The sequence below is a fragment of the Parasteatoda tepidariorum genome, chromosome 10 (genome assembly GCF_043381705.1).
Source record: "Parasteatoda tepidariorum isolate YZ-2023 chromosome 10, CAS_Ptep_4.0, whole genome shotgun sequence".
Classification (NCBI taxonomy): Eukaryota; Metazoa; Arthropoda; class Arachnida; order Araneae; family Theridiidae; genus Parasteatoda; species Parasteatoda tepidariorum.
Genome location: NC_092213.1, coordinates 58,869,353 through 58,891,993, shown reverse-complemented (window position 1 = coordinate 58,891,993; position 22,641 = coordinate 58,869,353). Strand labels below are relative to the sequence as shown.

At 29.7% G+C, this 22,641-nt stretch overlaps 1 long non-coding RNA gene across 8 annotated transcripts in view; it reads left to right on the top strand.

The window, feature by feature from the left end:
- LOC107443101 (uncharacterized) overlaps positions 1-16,694 on the top strand; it is a 53,430-nt gene extending 36,736 nt beyond the window's left edge. For 2 of the 8 annotated variants that reach the window (XR_011638067.1, XR_011638068.1), the window contains 4 exons: positions 6,643-6,743; positions 8,040-8,088; positions 8,883-9,014; positions 16,434-16,694. This is a non-coding gene — a long non-coding RNA (uncharacterized lncRNA). Of the gene's footprint in view, positions 1-1,684; positions 1,700-1,792; positions 1,808-6,642; positions 6,744-7,908; positions 8,089-8,345; positions 8,371-8,570; positions 8,692-8,882; positions 9,015-16,433 lie in introns of those variants that run through there. The other 6 variants (XR_011638071.1, XR_011638070.1, XR_011638069.1 and 3 more) reach the window with 6 other exon arrangements.
- Positions 16,695-22,641: the final 5,947 nt, after the last annotated feature.

Below are 22,641 nucleotides of genomic sequence, written 5' to 3'. Positions count from 1 at the left end.
AGAGTACGTTACACTTGATTCAATGGTAGAAATCGGTAAAAATACAACCATATTACATCCTGTAGTTATCGTATCAATCGAGTGGTTATAATTAAAAAAAATTGTATAAGGAAACAAATTCAGCAGCAGATTTGCCGATGAACAGATTTTACACCAACAAATATTATTCCTTTTATTCTTGCATCGGATACAGAGCCACCGGTGGGAAAGCTTTTAATATGAAACGCTGCATTATCGCATTTTTGAAAATCAACACATAATGTCCATATATTCAAAGGTTCAAAAAGTGGGAATTCAAATTTATCTGGCAAATCTTTATAGTTATTAATGGTTCATATAAACCTTTTTGAGTACTTTGTAGATGCTGTTTCTATTTTGTAATCAAACACAAATAGTCACAATGTACAAGTATCATCCTCTTGTCCTCGAAACGTGATTGAGACTGTAAAGAGCTTAAGAATCGGCAGTTCATCTCTTATCGGTAATACGTTTTACATGATAGAATGTTAAAGAATAGTTCTATGAAAATCATCATTTTGATAGGAAAATAATCATTCGTCAAAAGGGGCGTTTTTGATTCCTTGGAATGAATTATAAAACTATAACTGTTTAAGCAATTCTTTTAAATAAGTGAAAGGGTTAAAATTCACATTATAAAGGTAAATACCGGCTATAACAATGTAATGTTCTATTTAATTTCAATTTTTTTTTATTTTGCCAATATTTTTTCAAATTTTGGAACTGACTGATTAAGTCTTACGAACATTAGAAAAGGTAAAATCTAGTCCCGCAAATGTTCGAAATTTAACTGAGCTCTCAGTTTCTAAGGCGTTTAAAGCATTGAAATTAAGTATGTGATTTTATTCTTAACAAATGATGGTATATGATAATTATTATTTTTATATTATTATTAATAATAATGGCGTAATTATAACTAATTATTATTTTTTTTACACTATTTCAACTTGCATTTTATAATTAAAGAGTGCTTCATTTTTGAAGTGCAATAAAAATAAGGCTCTTCTTCCTTGAAAAGCTTCTATTTTAGAACTCTACATATAAATTACTTTTCCTATTGAATCTGTCAGAAGACAACAGTACAAAGAATCGTTTTCATTTAGAAATTTATAGAATTTTTGAAGTGTCCTATACCGTTAAAGGTATTAACAAGGATTATTTTGATAGAATAGGGGAAAATATCCAGTCAAAGTCTTTGATACGAAACCTTTTACAAGCAGGAGAAAAGGAAGGCCGAAATTACGATGGCTTTGATTCTGTTGAATCAGATTTGAAATTGATCGGAGGGGGAAATTGGCTGAATAGATCTGGAAACAGGCTTCCAATAGTAATCTTTAACTGAAAACATTGGCAATAATTCTACTTTGGATTACATCCGGCACATTCTTCGGGAATTTCATCCGGCTTCTTTCATCCGGCATCTTCTTTTCTTCATCCTTAACTGGTGTTAGCATTCTTGTTACATATCGAGAAAAACTCATTTTGCCCTCTGTAATTAACACGCCACCTGGTGGATAGAAAACTTCATTTCGCTCTTCACAGTCTTTAGGAAATAGATATGGTTTGTAGATGCACATTTTGGGATCTGTGTCTATTTTTAAGTCGAAATCCTCTTCATATAAAAGTTCATTCCTGTAATTCTTGAAATACATTGTTCCGTTTACGAAAACCTCTAACGGAGGTAAATCTTTTGATTCGAACTTTTTAATATACAACACTGTTTCTTCTTCTTCTTTAATTTTCAAATGCAAAGCCCATTTAAAAGGGCAGTTATCAAACACTGAAAAAGGTGAGCTTTCAAGTTCACTTACTTTTGATACGTTCTGTATTGTCCAAGAAATATTCTTGGTAACAGTCACCAGACTTGTTTCCATTTTGATGTCAAAAGAATCCATGGTAAAAATTTTCCCATTTAAATATTTATTGGAAGCGCTCGATGAATATCACTTTTAAATAATGTTGGAGTTTATCAAAGCAGAATAACCTTCTAATTTTTAGGCAAAATAATATCTATCTTATCTATTCCGAGAACTGATATAATAAAGGTTTGAACTTTAATTTATCTTCTGGTACTGATGACTTATCTATTCGATATCCAATGAATGACAGCTCTCTTAAAGTTAACTTCCTTTAATGTGTTGACTTTATTAAAAATAACAATGGGATTCCTATTCTTCCAGCATCCGAAAATTTTTCATTTAGTTCGTTATACAGTCTTTTCTAAATTTAAAGAATGTTAAATTGACTTATTAATCAAATAGAATTAAAAACAATGCTTCCATTTTAATCTATCCACCAAGTGGTGCGAAGAAACATTCTTTTAATTCCAATTTCATTTTTTAAAATTATTTCTCCACAATTAATGTTTCGAATTATTGTACCATGAGTGTTAAATTAATCAAGTGATATCACTTTCCACCAGCTTATCCAAGGACCAAAAATATACACATGGAGTACCTGTTTCAATTATGATGTGTCTTTTGGTACCTCTATATAAAATAGCAAATTGTACATAGTACAAATTGTTATTTAAGCGAGGAAAAAGCAAAAATGCTATCTACTACAAAAGGGAGCAAATAGAACTTAAAAAGAGATTTTTAGAAATATTATCAAGTTTAATACAATCAAACTGGTTTTGTTGTGTTTTATACAGTTTTCCTCATTAGTCATCAGACAGATTTTGATTGCGCTTTTGTTTTAGATTTCTTTGCTGAAATATTACATTGCATTCTTAATGTGTGAAATTTAATCTTCGATACGTAGTTAACATATATACACTAATCTTTAACATGCAAACATTTTTGACAAGGATATTAAATATAGGTTGTAAGGGTAGTCATTGCGAAACACACTGTAGAATTCCATTGCACAGATCAAAACAATCCCATCCTTCTCATAATAAGCGTGTTTCAAGAAACCAAGAAAATATTTTAAACAGTTGTACGATAACAATTGATGGATGGGCAGCATCCCAATTTATTTTAAATTTCTTTACAAGCGTTTTCTGTTTCAAATGAAAATATAGTGCAGAAAAAAATTTTAGAAAATTTTTTATTAAAAAAAATTTTTTTAAATTTTTTTACAAGTGTTTTCGGTTTCAAATGAGAATATAGTGCACAAAAAAATTTAAGAAAATTTTCATTAAAAAAAATTTTTTTTTAATTTTTTTACAACTGTTTTCTGTTTTAAATGAGAATATAGTGCACAAAAAATTTAATTTTTTATTTTTTTTTAGAAGTGTTTTCTGTTTCAAATGAAAATATAGTGCAGAAAAAAAATAGAAAATCTAATGTTCTGCAAGCTTAAGTGAATAACTATCTTCTATTGTATCGCTAATTTTACTTTATCGCTAAATTAACTAATGCGTTACTTTCACGTATGTAAGACCGCTATTATTTATTATTTTTAGAATTCAAATTCTTGTCAAAAGTAAAGCAAAAAAAGAAGAAAAAGATTAGGAATCTTGTATAACATTTAATCGAGGCAAAAAACAAAACGTCTTCAAAGGGAGGGGGAACTGAATATCTGAAACATGTTTAATTGCTGAAGGAAACAAAGTGACGTTAAAAAGCGATTACTACAAAAGGCCTCCAAATTTCATTTGGCAATAAGACTGGTTTTGATCCTTCTCATCTGGCTTTCCCCACTAATGATTCCATATATTTTTTTGCTTTTTTCACTTAAATATTAAATTACACCCCCGATGAGTATAAATTTTTGAAAAAGGGTGCTATATACAACTTTCAATGTGTGCTCATAACACACCATACTATGTAGCTACGAGATAAGGTTAAACGCTTTGCATTAAATTTTTATTTTTCAAGGTGCCAAGCAACTGAAAAGTTAGAAAACCTGAGCTATAGATAATAAATGATAATTATTGACTATCTATACGTTTAAAAAAAAAATCTGAGTTGAAAATATGCTATAAGAAATACGTAAGATAATTTAAATTACTTCAAATGTAAAACACAATTTTTATCTTAAAATAATAGAGAATGCCTAAAGCTCAGAAAAACATACTTGCTTTTGTTTTAAATTGTTAAATATTTATAATTAATGCGAAATGAAACCACAAGAATTGTAATAATTTTGCATCCTTGAAATAAAGAAGCGTTTGACTAAATCATTGATTCGATTACTTATTTTGGGACTGAAAATGTTTTGTGTAGCATGTTTAATTTTTAAAAAAAATATATGTTTTTTTTTAAATATTTTTATTTTTTATTTTTCTTTAAGATTTTATTTAGTTTTCGTAATTTAATCTTTTATAATTATTTTCTATAAAACTAAAATGTGCTTTGATATTATTCAGGCAGTTAAGATTCGCTTAGTGTAGAAAGTTCTACTAAATTGTACATATAGAAATTTACTTAACTTTTATAATTCAAATTTTCATTATTAATTATTACGAACAGAAAAAATTTCAACGTTCCCAAAAGAGCTTTTTTTTAGTTAGTATAGTTAGTTAGTACTTTTAATAGCTGTTAAATATTTTTGAAAAGGTACTCTCTTATCATACCATTAATCTATTGAAAGATCACACTAAGCAAAAAGTACATATTTGAACTTTTCTTATGAAAGTAGCCCTCATGTAAAAGGCGGTGTTTAGATGATGAAGAATCCATTGAACTATCCATTGAACTTGAATCCATTGAACTAATGTAAAGTGAATAATTAAACAAATATTATTATTTTAAAACTAGTAAAACCCGTATATCCATACACGTAAATATTTTACGAAGGTTTTTAGCACATTATTATTTGAAATTGAAGCCGATAAATAAGGAAAAAACAAATACGCACGATTTCGATTTCATTGGAATGCCTATAGCATTTTCAATTTAAAGTGTAAATTGAAAAACACTAAGAGAAATAATTTCAGAAGAAGTTTCTTTCGTTTACTATGTATTTAAAGGAAGTTTTGAACAGTTAATGCTTAAATCTAAAGACAACATCATATACTTTACAGAAATCAAAGAAAAAAAATGACATTTAAAAAATTTAATGTTGTGATATATGCATATTCGACACTGTCACTCATCACATAAGTCGATTTAGCTCTTACGACTTAGAAACATATAGTCATTGAACAATCAAGATGAGTTAGGCAATTGAAGCATAAGTCGATATAGTTTTGTGACTCTTTAAGATATAGTCATTGAACATTCAAAATGAGTTAGGCAATTACCACATAAGTCGATATAGTTTTGTGTCTCTTTTAGATATAGTCATTGAACATTCAAAATGAGTTAGGCAATTACCACATAAGTCGATACAGTTTTGTGACTCCTTAAGATATAGTTTTGGTACTCTCAAAGTTATAATCATTAAACATTCAAGATGAGTTATATTTCTAGGCAATTTCTTTAGTTAATCAGTGGAGGAAATGGATTCATACCTGCATATTCTTCACTGTCACTCATCACATAAGTCGATATAGTTTTTGTGACTGGGAAAGATATAGCCAATGAACATTCGACAACTAAGACATCATCTTGCAAGTCGAAAATGTTCAAGTTAGAAGCTTCACTATTAACAAATGGATAGCAGCAGTAATCAAAGCATTGTACTAATGACGATGGATCTACCTTCGTGTCAAAACTTTGTTCCAGATAAACTTCGTTTCTAGAGCTCTTAAGTACGATTTCGCCTTTTACTCTATACACTACAAAAGACGATATATCTATAGAGTCCAAACTTCGCAAATACATTTGAAAGAAATTGTACTTCCTGTAATGTATCCTGATTGTCCATTTCGAAGAGCCACCCACTATAGGGGAGAAGGGCATGCTTTCAAACACATATGGTAATTCCGAAAAATCTTTTATTCTCCATCTAATTCTTTTATTGATCATGGAAGTTGCTGTTACCATATCAAGATCAAAAGACATTTTCAAACTGATACTGAAACGTTTGGCTTATTCAAACTGTAGGCTTATTCAAATAGTTTGGATTTATCTGGAAACATACACTCATTTGAAAAGTATCAGTAACTGAAAACGTAATTTTAGAATACGACGGCGTGTGATAACACAGTTTTATCTTATCTTTTATAAGAATAAATATGATTTGAGCTTTATTTTATTCATTTCTTTATGCATTATCCATTGAAAATCTTTCTTTCATATCAGAACCTAAACTTTTCCGGTGATTGTGACATTTAGAAAGATACTTTCATAAATGAAACGTAACGCAGGGTTATATTTGTCAATAAATTTGATAATTTTTAAAATTATTTTTCAAGTCATTCAAAAATATTTCTTATTTTTTAGGTAACATGCCTTTTTTACAAAGGGAAAAATCATTCGTCCAATCCAAATTTACCATTACATCTTAAAAAATTCCAGATCAAATTACAGAATCATCTTTTTGAACCCTTCATCCGTAAAATCCATTTTATCGTAAAATTTACTTTCAACGTAAAATACCGTAATTTTTACAATAATATATATTTAGCTAGAGTGTTAAGGAAATTTTACTGTAAATTTTAACTTGAGAATTAGGGTATATTAGACTTTTTGTGCTTAACATATTCCTGTAAAAATGGATTTTATGGTGAAAAATAACATCACTCTGAGTATTTGTACTTCTTTCGTCGAATTGATCCGCAATTTTTTACAGTGTACAACTCTGTCTTTCGTCTAAAACAGCTTACCAAATATCAAGATTTCTAGTAAAAGGCATAAAGAACAGAATTCTGGAAAAACAGATGTTCTTTTAAAGTACGTTAAAACATTGTTTCCTTACAGCTAAAATGATTGAAAAATAACTCTTAACTTCACAATATTCTTCCACAATTAAATGTACCGCTACAGCATTAGCTTCCAAAACCACATGTATAGACTTTCAGTAAAATTCTAAAATAAAGGAATTGCTGTTTTATCCTTACGATAATTAGAAAGAGTATTCCTTCACAGCTTAATTTACCCATACAACTCTGTCTTTCTTCTGAAAAAAGACTAGCTAAGGAACGATTGAAATAAAAGTTGCAAAAATTAGGAAACCAAAAACTAGATGTTCCATGTCCTCTTTTCAATACATGCTCTTAAAGCTAAAATTCATCACCACAACTCCGTCTTTTAACTATGAAAATGCTAGCCAAATCACGAGATTTTCAGTATTAGTTACAAAAATAAACAAAAATAAAAGCAAAAAAACTAAATGTCCCATCTCCTCATTTTATCAGCTAGGAAGTCCGTTGCGCCCAGTTATGAGTCGAATTTGCCAGTATAGTTTCGTTTTTCAAAGATTTTAAAGACATTTCAAAATAAAAAAGATATTTTAAGATTAAAAAAACATAGAAACTATGGAACCGGAGTTCTTTGCAGTGTAGACATGTTTTGAGCGCTCAAAATATGTCAACTTTTATTACCATGTTCATATTTTTTTAAAGCAAAAAAAGCTTTATGTTATCTAATAATTCCAAGTGTTTGAAAGTGCTCAAGGTTACAGTTGTAATTTAATGTTATATTGCTACCACAACAAATAATCTAAATCAGAAATCAAGAAAAACGGTAGCTATGTAATAACTATGAAGACAATTCCCTCTCAATTGTCAGTTAAATTTATCATTATAACTTTGTTTTTCATCAATAAAAGACCAGCCAAATCTCGAGAATTCCTCAAAAAATAAAACCACCATTTGAGTTTTGTAATTCGAGTTTGCCATTAGATAAAAAGATTAGTTTGTTCACGTGATATCCTTAAGTGTCTTAAATAGCAAAATATTTTGCGTTATAACAATTATGTCATTTTATCTTTATAGTTTTTAGTATGACACGGATAGGCAATGTGTTTTTCAGGTGCAAACGGAAATAGTATGATATAGTTACTGATAAAATTTCAATTAAACAGCGCTTGTCAAATAAGTATTTGTAAAAGCGTTCGCACTTGTATTTTGAAACCTTTGTACAAACAACACATATGTGCTACAATAATATAAAATTTTATTACCATAGTAAATGATAATATTTTATTCTTTTTTTTTCTTTTGTGATGGAATTGGTACGGTGATCAAGTGATACAAAGAAGATAGCCTTGATCAGTTCTGTTGGATTGTTTCTTAGGGTATGTTTAAATACCATATAGTCTTGTCCTTTTTTTTCCCTATGTATTTTAAATAAGAGTTATTATTCTAAAATAACTTATTAGGATTTATTATTATGCTATTTATGATCTATTATTATATTATATATCATTTATTAATATTTTATTACGTTATACACATGTTATATATGTTTACAGTATTTTAGTCGTACGTTATGTTTTAAGAAAAGTTACTTAAAAGAGTTAAATTGTTTGCTATAAGTACAAATATCCGTACTCAGCACGGTTGGATTGTTTCTTAGGGTATGTTTAAATATCATATAAATATGACTTAATCTTTTTTCCTTTTGTACGTTAAATAAGAATTAGTATAGTAAAATAATTTATTTGGATTTATTATTATGTTATTTATGATCTATTATTATATTATATATCATTTGTTAATATTTTATTATGTTATACGTTCATATAATTTACCTTAGTCGTACATTATGTTTTAAGAAAAGTAACTTGTTAAAAAGTTGTAGCTGCTATAAAAGTAGTTGTAGTTGTCCAGTAGTCGAAAGTAGTTGTTTGCTATAACTACAATTATCCGTACTCAGCTCGGTTGGATTGTTTCTTAGGGTATGTTTAAATATCATATAAATATGACTTAATCTTTTTTCCTTTTGTACGTTAAATAAGAATTAGTATTGTAAAATAATTTATCGGAATTTATTATTATGTTATTTATGATTTATTACTATATTTTTTATCATTTATTAATATTTTACTATGCTATACCTTCATATTATGTACTTTTATATATATTTCAGAATGCTTTAGCATGAAGTTACTACCTGTCATAATGCTGTTACTATACTCTGGCTTTATTTGCACCGTTTACGGATCATCCAAATCAAAATCTAAATGTGAAAAAGAACGGGATGATATAGCGGGAACTTTTAGTGAGTATGACATTTAATAATTTAACCTGTCTTCTTTATGTTTCAAAGTGTTATTGAAGAAATGGGAACTATTAAATAGTTAACTATAAAATGGTTGCAAAAATGACGCATTAAGTTTTGAAGGAATATTGATTAATTTTACATCTCGCCGCGAAAATATCTCTCTTTTGAATAACACCAGTTATTTACAGAAGCGTTTACTTTCATACTTGATTTTCTCATAAAAACATAAACGAATGTCTTGTAACTATCAAACTTCATATTTAATAAGTTTATGAATGAATATGTTGAACTTTTTACTATCTCGTAGGCTTGTAAATGAGTATTTTGAACTTGACTACATCATAAGACTATAGCAGATGGCACCTATTTCATTTTTAAGAAGAAAATATGAGTGATATATAATTATAATTTTAGGTATAAAGATTCCCTTATTAATTTTCAGAAAGAGCTTCACATAATTTTATGTATTTTTGTAGCATCCACAAACTAAAACACTTTTTAAAGTTCAAATATAAACTGATACAGAATACGTTGAATTGGCACGTCAAGAGACATAAATTTAGTTCTAAGTAAAAATTCATTTATTTGAATTACAATATAACTTTTAAAGTCAAAGTTAATGCAAAAACAGGAAGCTTGCGACTATTTTACATAAGTATGAAATAGGTGTGTGATATTCTTATTTTTGCTGACAAGGGGGAAGGGGAGTCAAAAATTGATAAAAACTTCCTTACGTAAAATTTTAGCAGCCCTTGATGATAGAGTAAGTTATTCTGGAGTTGTGTACCATTGGTAGAAGTAGTAACTTAGCATTACTGTTGATCGTTCAAGTTCTTTTTTTTTTTTAGTTATTTTTCTTGTATTTAAGTATTAAAAAGCCAAATACTGACAATTAAAAAATTTTTCGTTTAAAATGTTGTTGCTTTGTTTATAATATGTTTTAAAAGTGTGCATTAAGCATAATATTTGACAAAGAAATTTGTTAACTGATACCCTCAGAGCAGTGCACTCAAACTTTTCACGGCCCCGGACCGGTCAACGTTTGAAAATTTTGCCGCAGCCCGCAAGATATTTTCCTATTCAATGGCCCATTAACAATCCATCTTGTTGAGCATTTTCTCAAAAGAAAAGAAGAAAAAAAATTTTATTCTTGACTACTTTAGTTAGGCGACAAATTTTAAAGGAAATAAAACCTTGCTTAACCCTTTTACGGGCCCTTTATTTCTAGTAAAGGTAAATTAAAATATTTTTGGAACTGAAATTGTTTTAAGAACAGTAATTGATATTAAAAAAAATCATTTAGTTTATAAAAATGCCATGTTTTTGGTGGTAAATATATTTAACATGACCTATTAGGAACTTACTGACTTTTATTTTTCTTTATTTATAAAATAAATTCCTTAAATGCTACAAACTTCAAAAGGAATTACGTATTTTATAACATTTATACGTTTTTTAAAAGTGACAAATGGTTACCAATTTTATTCAAACTCACTTCAAGAAAGCTGAAATTATTGAAAAGTGGAAACCTAAATCAAAAGTGGTAAAACGTGGTGGTAAGTATACTTACCACAGCCTTCAAAGGGGTTAATAGTTGGGACCAATTACAGCAGAAAAGAAAATCCCCCAAAATCGCTGGATTGTTTATTAGTTAGATTGTTACATTTCAGATTTTTTTGATTTAATGATTTTAATATAATTGTATTTAAACATGTCTTCAAAATATAATGCAATTGCATGCACGTTAGATGCGTTAAGGCGCTAAAATACAATTACATATAGCGCCTTCAAAAAAAAAAGAAAAAAGAAGAAAAGAAACTATAGGTCGTCCGGCTACAGAAGCGGGGGTGCCATCCCCTCCTCAGAGGATCAAAATTGTAATGGCATGTCTTCGGATCATCCTCCGGGATGTTTCCCAGACCGTCGCCAAAAAGCCCATTGTGCAGCTCTAGTGCGACGTAAATTAACAACAACAGCAGCAACGACATCAAAAAATTATGCAATTACAGGCCTATTCTTGATATCGTGGCTTTAAAGGACGTCTCTCAACTTCTGATTAATCTCTCGTCCACGGAAAATCATTCAAAGCTAATAGAAATACATCACAGTAAAATAAAATGGAAATAATTTAATGTTCCTTGAACGACCCGGTGCTACTTGATCCAGGAACCGGTATCAATCATGATCCCGGGGGTTGGGAACCACTGTCTTTGATGAAAAGTCGCATTTTTAGAGGCCTGTACCCACACCATCTTGGATACAACGTACTCAATATTTTCTATATTTAAGAAACTTTTGATGATATAGACAGCACAATACTTTTCAAAAAAGGCAGAAAATAAAAGGGTCGCTTTATTAGATTCGGAAAAGTAGCACTTGATAATTTTCAGAAATTCTTTGAAATTTTCCTCAACTCTTTAAAGCAATAAAATGATGCGATTTGTGGTTTTGAGTAACTAATTTAAAACTACACGTTTATTTTTACATTTTTTAAAATCTAATTAATTAATTGACTAATTATTAATTAACTATCTAAATTAATAAAACCAATTTAGATAACGCTAAAAAAATTCTTTTAACGTTAATTGCATAAAAACAAAGATACTTATTTTTTTATAAACGTCGTTGAACAGCCGATCCAATTTTTTCGCTTCTGACAACTAATGTTCAATTCCATAGCCTTGAAATTTGAAACACAATCCAGTAGACAAGGGAGCTACTGAATCAAGTATTGGGAGAAATTTGCCATCGAGGAGGACTTTTTGATGAAACTAACCCGCATTTGCGTTACATGAAGAGGAAGACCACGAGAACCCCTCGCAGGTTAGCATTAATAGCAAGGGGACCCTAACCCATGATCCGTCTACCACTGAGGATATTGTACGTCAGCACTGTGGTTGATGCAAGCCGGATGCGGAATTCGTATCGACCAGCCATCTCTGGGATTCGAACCCCATTCACCTCATTGGAAGGCGAACGCTCTATCCTCTGAGCCATCGCGGCTCAAAAACAAAATTGCCTATTAAAAATCTAAAAACAGGCGACTGGTTACTATTTTGAATCTTTATACAGAATATTTATTTTCCAGTAAGTCCGCCTGCCTATTGAAACTATTTTTCAAAATCGTTCAAGAAAAATTAAATTTTTTTCAAAATTAATTTCTATTTGCCCATAACTAATCACGCATTTTCTTTTGGACCATAATATTTAATTTTTAAACATGGTTAAACAAGTTAAAAGTTCTTAATAATTTTTAAATTGCAATTTTTTTTAATTACAAATTGAATCTTTAAGAAAATTTTTATTTTAAAACTGTTGAATATGAGACTTGTAAAGTATTTTTTTAAATTCTTGAAACCAAAGACTTTTAGATGTTATTATCAAAAACCACATCTAAGCTATAATACTCTAAAAAAATTATTATATAGAAATAAACCTAAATGGATTACGTTCATCTTCAGTTATTTTCATTACACAACCTGTATCTTAATAAGAATCTGACGAACATAATCAAAAAGTTCTTAAGAGCAAGCAAGGAGTGTTTTCATCTTTCAATAATAAAAAACAATTATTAAAACAGCTTGCATGACTACATATTTATTTTTTCAATTTGTCTTTGGCTGCCATGCCACAGACTATAGGTTTTATTTCTAAAAAAATTAAATTTTACTTACGAAAATATTTTTTACAAATAATGATTATCTGTAGAAATTGCTTTCAAAGTAATTACTGTTTTTCTCCTATAGTTCGAATTGGATCCCACTTGATTAAAGTAGTCGTCGACTACAAAACATACTTATTTTTATTTTGAGAAAGAAAACACATTATATTCATTATCGAAAAATACATTCTATTCACGGTTGCTGTATCAACATGTGATTTTTATTTTTGCTAATCTTTGCCTTTTAAAATTTCATTTATTCACTAGTTAAATTGAGAATCATTCAAAGTAATGATAACATAGGGGAATTTTTTTTAAAATTCTTGCTGCATGACTTTTTTTTTAACGAATCTTGGATATTTTTACGTCGCTGATTTTAAATCTGTAATCGGTTTCTCAGTTTAAGCTACAGTTTTTTTTTCAACTAAATTTTTTAATCTGTTTTTTTTTTTCAAAATGTATAAGTGTAAAATCGTTATATATAATGGGGCGTCGCATTGGTGTTGCAACACACTTCTAGAGGAGTTAGAACACATTATCAGGATTAAAAGTGCATAGGAACCCATGTCCGGTAATGTCGTCACTTACAAAAATAACGAAGCGCCCCTAGCAGCGTACGACGACATTTCCGGGTATAGGTGCGTTATATATAATGGTTATATATAATGGGGCGTCGCATAAGTGTTGCAACACACTTCTAGAGGAGTTAGAACACAGTATCAGGATTAAAAGTGCATAGGAACCCATGTCCGGTAATGTCGTCACTTACAAAAATAACGAAGCCCCCCTAGCCGCGTACGATGACATTTCCGGGTATAGGTTCTTATCCGATTTTAATACTGATGATGTGTCGTAACTCTCTTAGTAGTTCATCGCAACATTCATACGACCCCCTGTTGCATACAACGTTTTTAAACTTGTACATTTCGACTAAAAATAAACCAAAATGTCTTTTACAAAATATGTAGCTTTACGTGCAAAACAAATTTTAGATTTAAAATTCTCTTACCTAAATTGGGCATGATTAAATATTTGTATAAATACAACACAAAAGTTTTCTCCATTGTTATTGATCTAAGTATTAGTAATAAAATCATTTCATAAATAATGTTGGAACAATGAGCAAATCAATAGGACAACGTGGCGTATATGCTTAGGAAATAAAAATTAAAAGACCAAGTCTAATGTCCAAGTCAAATCCTAAAAGACCAAGTTTAGTGTAATATCAAAATATAATATAGATCCGCGATGGCTCAGGGGATAGAACGTTCACCTTCCAATAAAGTGAACCGAGTTCGAATCCCGGTGATGAAATTCCTCATCCGGCTTGCACCGACCACAGTTCTAACGTGAAATATCCTCAGTAGTAGACGTATCCATGGGTTAGAGTCCCCTTGCCCTCAGGCTAACAGTGGAACGTTCTCGTTGTCTTCCTCTCCATCTAACGCAAATGCGGGTTAGTTCCATCAAAAAGTCATCTAAGAAGGCAAATTTCACCCAATACTTGATCCAGGAGCTCCTTTGTCTTCCGGATTGAGTTCAAAATTACTAGGTTACGTAGCTGAACATAAGTAGTGAACTTGGGTCGGCTGCTCAACGCAACGACGATTATGATATATATATATATATAAACTGCTGTTTGTAGAAAATGCAACACCATGAAAGAATCATCAGAATCAAATGAAATTTAATGCAGAAACGACTTGTACTGATACAAATAAATGATGAAATTTTCAAAACAAAAGAAACAAATTAAGCGTCCGAAATCAGTATTTGGTGCAGCCACCACGCGCTGCAATAAGTGCTGCTATACGACGTGGCATGGAGTCAAACAGATGTTGAATATCTGCTTGAGGAAGAGAATTCCATATCGCTTGTATGCGCAACCAAAGTTCGTCTTTGGAAACTGCAGGACGCGGATCACGAGTGAGACGCCGACCAACCATATCCCACACGTGCTCAATAGGCGACATATCCGGCGAATAAGCAGGCCAAGGAAGAAGTTGCATGCGTTGTGCTGAACAGAAGTCTCTAACAGTCCGCGCAACATGTGGGCGNTAGGATTCAATGGTTCGACGGTTTTGACCTCAAATGTGCTAATTAATTAGCACAAACGATATTTTAAGTTACGAAATCAAACACAAAAGCGTAATTTCTTGAATTAACATACCCTTCTTTCGACGGATTCAGATTTCTGAACCCCGAAATATTGGGGGTAGCCGCAATCTGGGAAATATGGACCCCATAGTTTGGTTAGGAGAGTGATTCAAAGCTTGGATTCCTTAATGCCCTTATTTTTTGCATATTTCATTACATCTCGAGAGTTTCTTAAGCTAATTTAAAATTTTTTGCATACATTTATAAAATTCGTTTGACCAAATATAATTCCATGCAAAAATAATATTTTGTAAATATTTAATATTTGTTTAATAAAGATCCAAAAAAAATTTGAATTGTAAGGTATACAATTTTTACATCGTTTCAAAGTGTGTAATTTTACATGTCAAAATACAAAATTTGAGCAAAATCGGTTGAATAGATCCTGATAAATTGAATTTTAAATATGCATCTTTTTTTAAAATTCCCTTTCTCAGGAACTATTCATCCGATTTCTCTCAAGTTTTGCATTTCGTCATGTAAAATTGCAGACTTCAAAATTATGCCAAAAATATTAGACCTTACAATTCTTTTCGGCTGTTGTTAAAAGAAATATTAAAGGATAATAAATATTAACAAAAATTTATTTTTTGAAATAATTATCTTTGGATATTTTCTTTTAACCGGTATTTAATAAAAGTAAACTAGATTCTTAATACAAAATTATATATCGTTATAGTTTATCGTTTTACATAATTTGAATATGATTTAAATATGATTAAAATACAGCATTCAGCTTTTTAATACAGTGTTGGACCCGAATTAAATTTTCGGTAAATGTTTATTATAATATGAATCAACCACTATGGAAATTTTAATCACTTTCTTTCTCAATGCCCGCTTGGAGAATGATCTTTTGTCATACAGGCATCTGAAGGGCAGATTTGTTGGCAACTCTTTCAGGAGAACCATATTAGATGGGCCAACGTTGCTCTCTCAAAAAGGACAGATAGTACAGAGAATGAAAGAACATCCATGCCTTGCCCGGGATTCGAACCCAGAACCTTTCTGATTCAAGGCCAATTCCCTGACCCCAACACAAGTCGGTCGGCAAATGTAATCACTTGATGCAAATAAAACATAGAAACATATGCATAAGCTACAACATTTATTTGTGTTATTGAGTGAATTTCAAACCAGAAATCTTATTAAAATACATTTTTCGGCCTATTTTCTCAAAACGATAAAACTTAGGTACTGAAGCTACTTGCACTTTGGTGGTCCTTTTGTTCTGGGGGTGATTTGTTTTCCATCCTTATTCACGCACCAACAGTTTCCAGTTGCACCATCACACTGTGATTTGGTGTACGTGCCGTCATCATTACACACTGGTATAAAAACATTAATATCGCCTAAAAAATATATATTCATTTTAGTTAAAATAAATGTAACATATACAGTAAGCCATAGCATTGCTTTTGATCCGGAAGCGCGTCAAGAGTTCGAGCTTTGATTTTAGGTTATATATATATATATATATATATATATAACCTAAAATCAAAGCTCGAACTCTTGACGCGCTTCCGGATCAAAAGCAATGCTATGGCTTACTGTATATGTTACATTTATTTTAACTAAAATGAATATATATTTTTTAGGCGATATTAATGTTTTTATACCAGTGTGTAATGATGACGGCACGTACACCAAATCACAGTGTGATGGTGCAACTGGAAACTGTTGGTGCGTGAATAAGGATGGAAAACAAATCACCCCCAGAACAAAAGGACCACCAAAGTGCAAGTAGCTTCAGTACCTAAGTTTTATCGTTTTGAGAAAATAGGCCGAAAAATGTATTTTAATAAGATTTCTGGTTTGAAATTCACTCAATAACACAAATAAATGTTGTAGCTTATGCATATGTTTCTATGTTTTATTTGCATCAAGTGATTACATTTGCCGACCGACTTGTGTTGGGGTCAGGGAATTGGCCTTGAATCAGAAAGGTTCTGGGTTCGAATCCCGGGCAAGGCATGGATGTTCTTTCATTCTCTGTACTATCTGTCCTTTTTGAGAGAGCAACGTTGGCCCATCTAATATGGTTCTCCTGAAAGAGTTGCCAACAAATCTGCCCTTCAGATGCCTGTATGACAAAAGATCATTCTCCAAGCGGGCATTGAGAAAGAAAGTGATTAAAATTTCCATAGTGGTTGATTCATATTATAATAAACATTTACCGAAAATTTAATTCGGGTCCAACACTGTATTAAAAAGCTGAATGCTGTATTTTAATCATATTTAAATCATATTCAAATTATGTAAAACGATAAACTATAACGATATATAATTTTGTATTAAGAATCTAGTTTACTTTTATTAAATACCGGTTAAAAGAAAATATCCAAAGATAATTATTTCAAAAAATAAATTTTTGTTAATATTTATTATCCTTTAATATTTCTTTTAACAACAGCCGAAAAGAATTGTAAGGTCTAATATTTTTGGCATAATTTTGAAGTCTGCAATTTTACATGACGAAATGCAAAACTTGAGAGAAATCGGATGAATAGTTCCTGAGAAAGGGAATTTTAAAAAAAGATGCATATTTAAAATTCAATTTATCAGGATCTATTCAACCGATTTTGCTCAAATTTTGTATTTTGACATGTAAAATTACACACTTTGAAACGATGTAAAAATTGTATACCTTACAATTCAAATTTTTTTTGGATCTTTATTAAACAAATATTAAATATTTACAAAATATTATTTTTGCATGGAATTATATTTGGTCAAACGAATTTTATAAATGTATGCAAAAAATTTTAAATTAGCTTAAGAAACTCTCGAGATGTAATGAAATATGCAAAAAATAAGGGCATTAAGGAATCCAAGCTTTGAATCACTCTCCTAACCAAACTATGGGGTCCATATTTCCCAGATTGCGGCTACCCCCAATATTTCGGGGTTCAGAAATCTGAATCCGTCGAAAGAAGGGTATGTTAATTCAAGAAATTACGCTTTTGTGTTTGATTTCGTAACTTAAAATATCGTTTGTGCTAATTAATTAGCACATTTGAGGTCAAAACCGTCGAACCATTGAATCCTAGAGTAAGAAGATCCGTTCTTTAGATCAAATGCAATTCAGGTGTTTTTTTTTTTTTTTTTTTTTTGCTGCANTTTTTTTTTTTTTTTTTTTTTTTTTTTTTTGCTGCACTGTTTATATCTAAATTAATGTTTTCATTTTGTATTTTGTTCGTGAGATAAAATATATAACTTCAAAAAATGAATAGTTAAATTGGGAAAATTTTTGAAACTAAAAACTTTTATTTCTTGCATTGAAATATTTGATTAAAACATTTAGGGTTTTAAAACCTGTGGAAACTGACATTCTTTTCGCTCAAAAAAAATTTGGTCAAAACTAGTTGAATATGGAAAAATTTATCTTGTTTCTAGCTCATTGCAAACACCAAAAACTTCGGTAACTTTAACCGAAGTGCTTTGGTAATGATTTTGGTAAAATTAACAACAATATATATATTTAAAATATTGATGAAGTTTGGTAATTTTATCATGTTATCTTAGAGCAGGACGTATTCGGTTAAATTTACTTATCAATTTTGCATTTTTATTAAAGGTGTAGTAATGGGAACTATAGTTTTGAAAACCAAAATTTCCCGTAAACCATTACCAACCGTTACCAATCAAAAGGAACAATTACTAAATGAATGGCTTAAAGACCATATATTCTGGTTCTATTACCTGAATTATGTTTTTTTTACCAGAAATGTCATTACAGAACGGTAATTTTAACAGAATTTGTTCTTAGTGGTAAAGTTCGATAATAATTGGTAATCTGCAATATCTTCGTTAATAATTTATAATTAACTAGTAATGATACTACAGTACTAACTGAAGAGAATTAAATTAATAATACATATAAATATTATAAATTTTTATAAACTTGTTAGTTATAGAACATTTAATTTCTTACATTGGAACATTTAATTAAAAAATTAACGTTCTTGAAAGTTAGGAAATTGATGTACTTTTAAAGTTCTATAATAATTGGTATTCTTTAAACGTTCTTCAATGTTTAGTAATAGCCTAGCAATAAAAATACAATACTCACAGAAATGAATCATATTATTAAATTAATAATACTTCAAAATATTATAAATTTATATAGAGCAGTTAATTATAGCACTACTCCAAGAAATTATCGAAAATGTTTTACATCAGGGATACACCTATTTATGTTTTATATCAGGGATAATATATGTAGCGATAGATAATTCCACCTAGATAAGCGAAATCATACATGCTCCCAAATGTTTCCCATACATTTGCGTGCTCTCAAATATATAGATCTTTACAAGTTTATTTCGAATAAATCAATCTGTAATTTTTGAATAAGAAATCAATTAAATTCGTTGTCAGAAATAAATTTCGGCGTAAAAATTCTTGAACTACAATATCGATCCGAAATGTTGAGCTAAGTTGAACCGTAATACCGTATTTCTTAAATTTGATTATCTTAAGTTTGATTACGAGATACTATGGTTCAAATTCAACGAAAACATAGTTCAATTTAATATTTTATTATTGATGTGGGGCTAATTTGCACCGTATCATGGTTCAAGGGAAAAATAATGTATAGCTAATATGTATATTGTATAGTATAGCTAAATGTATAAGAAAGTTGAACACTAATATCGTATTGCTTGGTTAATTTAAACATGGTTAAATTTAATATTTCATTAAGTTTGAGAAAAAATTGTGTTGAATTATGGTTTAAGGTATAATGGTATGATAAATTTTTCTGAGATTGTATTTTAATCTCAAAATAAAAATTACTGATAAGAAATTAATCAACTTCTTAATCACTATATTTTTTTTCTAGAGTAACAAAGATATATTTAAGAACCTTCATGATATAGCATGTTAAATGGAAACTCTAAGATAGTTAGGAATCAGAAAATCAGATAATCAGAAGAATTTTTTTTTTTTTAAAAAAATAGGAATTTGTTACAAATCGCCTTTCTAATCAAAAACAATTCCATTTTCAAATTTCATATTAGAAATTTTTGTTTCATACTTAAATACAACCGTAACACATTTCTAAACCATTTAATGTGAGTGTTTACACACCATTACTATACATACCTTTTACAAACTCTTCCATTTCGCTGCCTCCTTCTGTTAGGCCATGTTTCCATGAAATAAACGTATTAAAATATCTCGAAATATTTATTTTATTTTGAACAGATCCTATTATACGAATTCTATTTTAAACAGCGAAAAAAGAGTGTTTCATTTTTAGTTGCAGTTAATTTCAAAATTTTGAAATATTGATTCAATGCAGTAGAAAGTCATCCAGGATGTTAAAAAATGGTAAATGGTGAAATGATATTTAAATCAAAGTTTAAAATTAAGTACTATTTATTGCTCTATTGAAATTTCGAACTGTAGACTCAACCAATCTGAGGACAGGCACTTGATACATTAGGACTTCAGAACCATGAGCCTTGTTGGCAGAGATTCTCTGGTAAATAAATGGTGAGTTGAATTCTCGAAGGCTACGTTCGCATTGTACGTTCAAATTCATATCGAAATGATTTAATTATTTTCTTCCATCATTAACAGATTTAAAAACTATTTTTCTAATCACTGATGAATACAGCAAGCTTTTCTTTCCATCTGACAATAGTTTTGAACTTTCTACAGTTCAACGAAATTTTTTTCAATCATCCAATCTCTCTCAAGAATTCAGCAAATTAGTCCGATACAGTGGAATGTCTCTGCGGATGTTCAAACACGCTAAAAGGAGCGGTAATATTGAATGCAAAGTCTAAAATTAAAGTACTATTAATTGCCCTCTTAAAATTTTCAACAGTTGATTCAATCCACGTAAAGGTAGGTGCTTGGAACAACAAAACCTCAGAATCAACAAGTCGCGGTCGTAAATATTCTCTCGCAATTAAATGGTGCGTCGAATTCTTGAATGCTACATTCCCTGCCACAGAAATATCTGATTGGTGATGCTGATTCGTATCAAGGTGTTTTAAGAGTATTTTCACTTGACCGACAACAGGTTTTAAAACTATTTTCCATATCCATGAATTGTTCTTCACTACTGAAAATGGCAAGCTTTCTACTTCTCCCGGCATCTGTTTCAAACGTTCCACGGTCCATCGAAATTTCTTCTCATATTCAACAGGAGTTGACTTCATTTTAAATCCAATGACGATGCTCGGAGCAACGATTTCTGACACAATCAAAATAAAAAGTAGTTTTTTCATCTCTAGATTGAATCTACCTTATTATTTTTTTTTCTAAGTAATTATTTTTTACCTGCCTCAAAAGCTTATGCGTCTTTTATAAGTTTAAGCATCAGAGAAATATGATGCTTAATGATGCCTAAAGGGTTTTTCACTTTATTTGAGCTTTCTTATCTTTATTTGATTTCTTTGAAGAACACCTTATTTTTATCACCTTGATATCAAATTTTTTTAGCTCACTGTCCAATAACTTCTGATTCAGATAAAATATTTCGAAATTATAGGAGTGGTTTTAAAATCAACATCTTATTACAAAAAAAGAAAAAAATATATAATATTCTGCGTCATTTTACTCTAAGGTGTGCAATATCTTTTGTTGAAAAATATCAGTCTAGAGGGAGGCTATTTAGATACTTTTCCTCCTAAAAACTTTTTTCTTTGATGAAAGGAGAAAGATAAAAACAGTAATTGATAAGGAGCATATGGTCATGAAAATTTGTGATTTGCTTTGTTTTGACACTGAAAATAAAATCTGGTAAAAATATTCATATTTTACCCAACACTTTATCTTTGCCTAGTGAGTCATTTATTAACGTTATAAAATCTAGATATATATTAAAAATATCCGACCAACAAAAGCATGAATAAAAATATTATAATGACGAGATATATTAAAAATAAAAGTACTAGACAATTTATGGAACAAGAGAGAGTTGATGATTTTTGATGAGAATAGTCTTTGTTTTGAATTTAAGGTTCATACTAACCCGCTACAGGTTTTTCCATTTATTTTGCAAGGTTATGACTAACCCATTAAGGGTAACTTAATTAGTTTATGTGTGGTTGTCAAATTTATGTGTTTTTATAAATAAAAAAACAATTACTTTAATGTAGCTTGATTCGATATAATGCAAAGATTAGTATAAATGAACCTCTTTGAAGAAATTTTTGCTGTATTTTCGCTTGTGGCCCAATATAGTAAATAAAAATTTATTTACTATATTTGAACAGAGAAAGGGCAGTTTTTGAACATGTACTAAATATTGCAATAACTATGAATTCCAGCAATAAATATTTCGTGTACAATAAAGATTTCTGTCTGTGTGACATAGTTCTTGTCATTTATTGGTTGGTTTATTAGTTTAATTTATAAAGAGAATATGGAAGTGGATGTAAAAGGAAATATAAAAAAGTGAGAAGAATGAATAAATGTTAAAATATACCATTTTTCATTCAGCTTTTGCTCAGGGTTAAAGAAACAGTGTGAAATCATTATGTGAAAAAATAAACGTTTTTTAAACAGAAAGCTGTTTCAAAATAGACATTGTCTACTTAGCCATTAAATTAACACAAATTAAAAATTTTATCAAAAAATTCTTATGTTTCTAATGTATCTCATCTTAATAAGAATGGTTTCCTTTATATATTTAAAAATAATTGCAAAAAAAAGTATTCTTTTAAAAAAAGATCTCGGTATAATTCTTATTGTCTGTTTCTATTCATTTCAATTCATATAATCATATCATTTCATATATTCATGCAATCAAACTAAATTTTTTCATTAAGTATAAGCAAATATTTATCT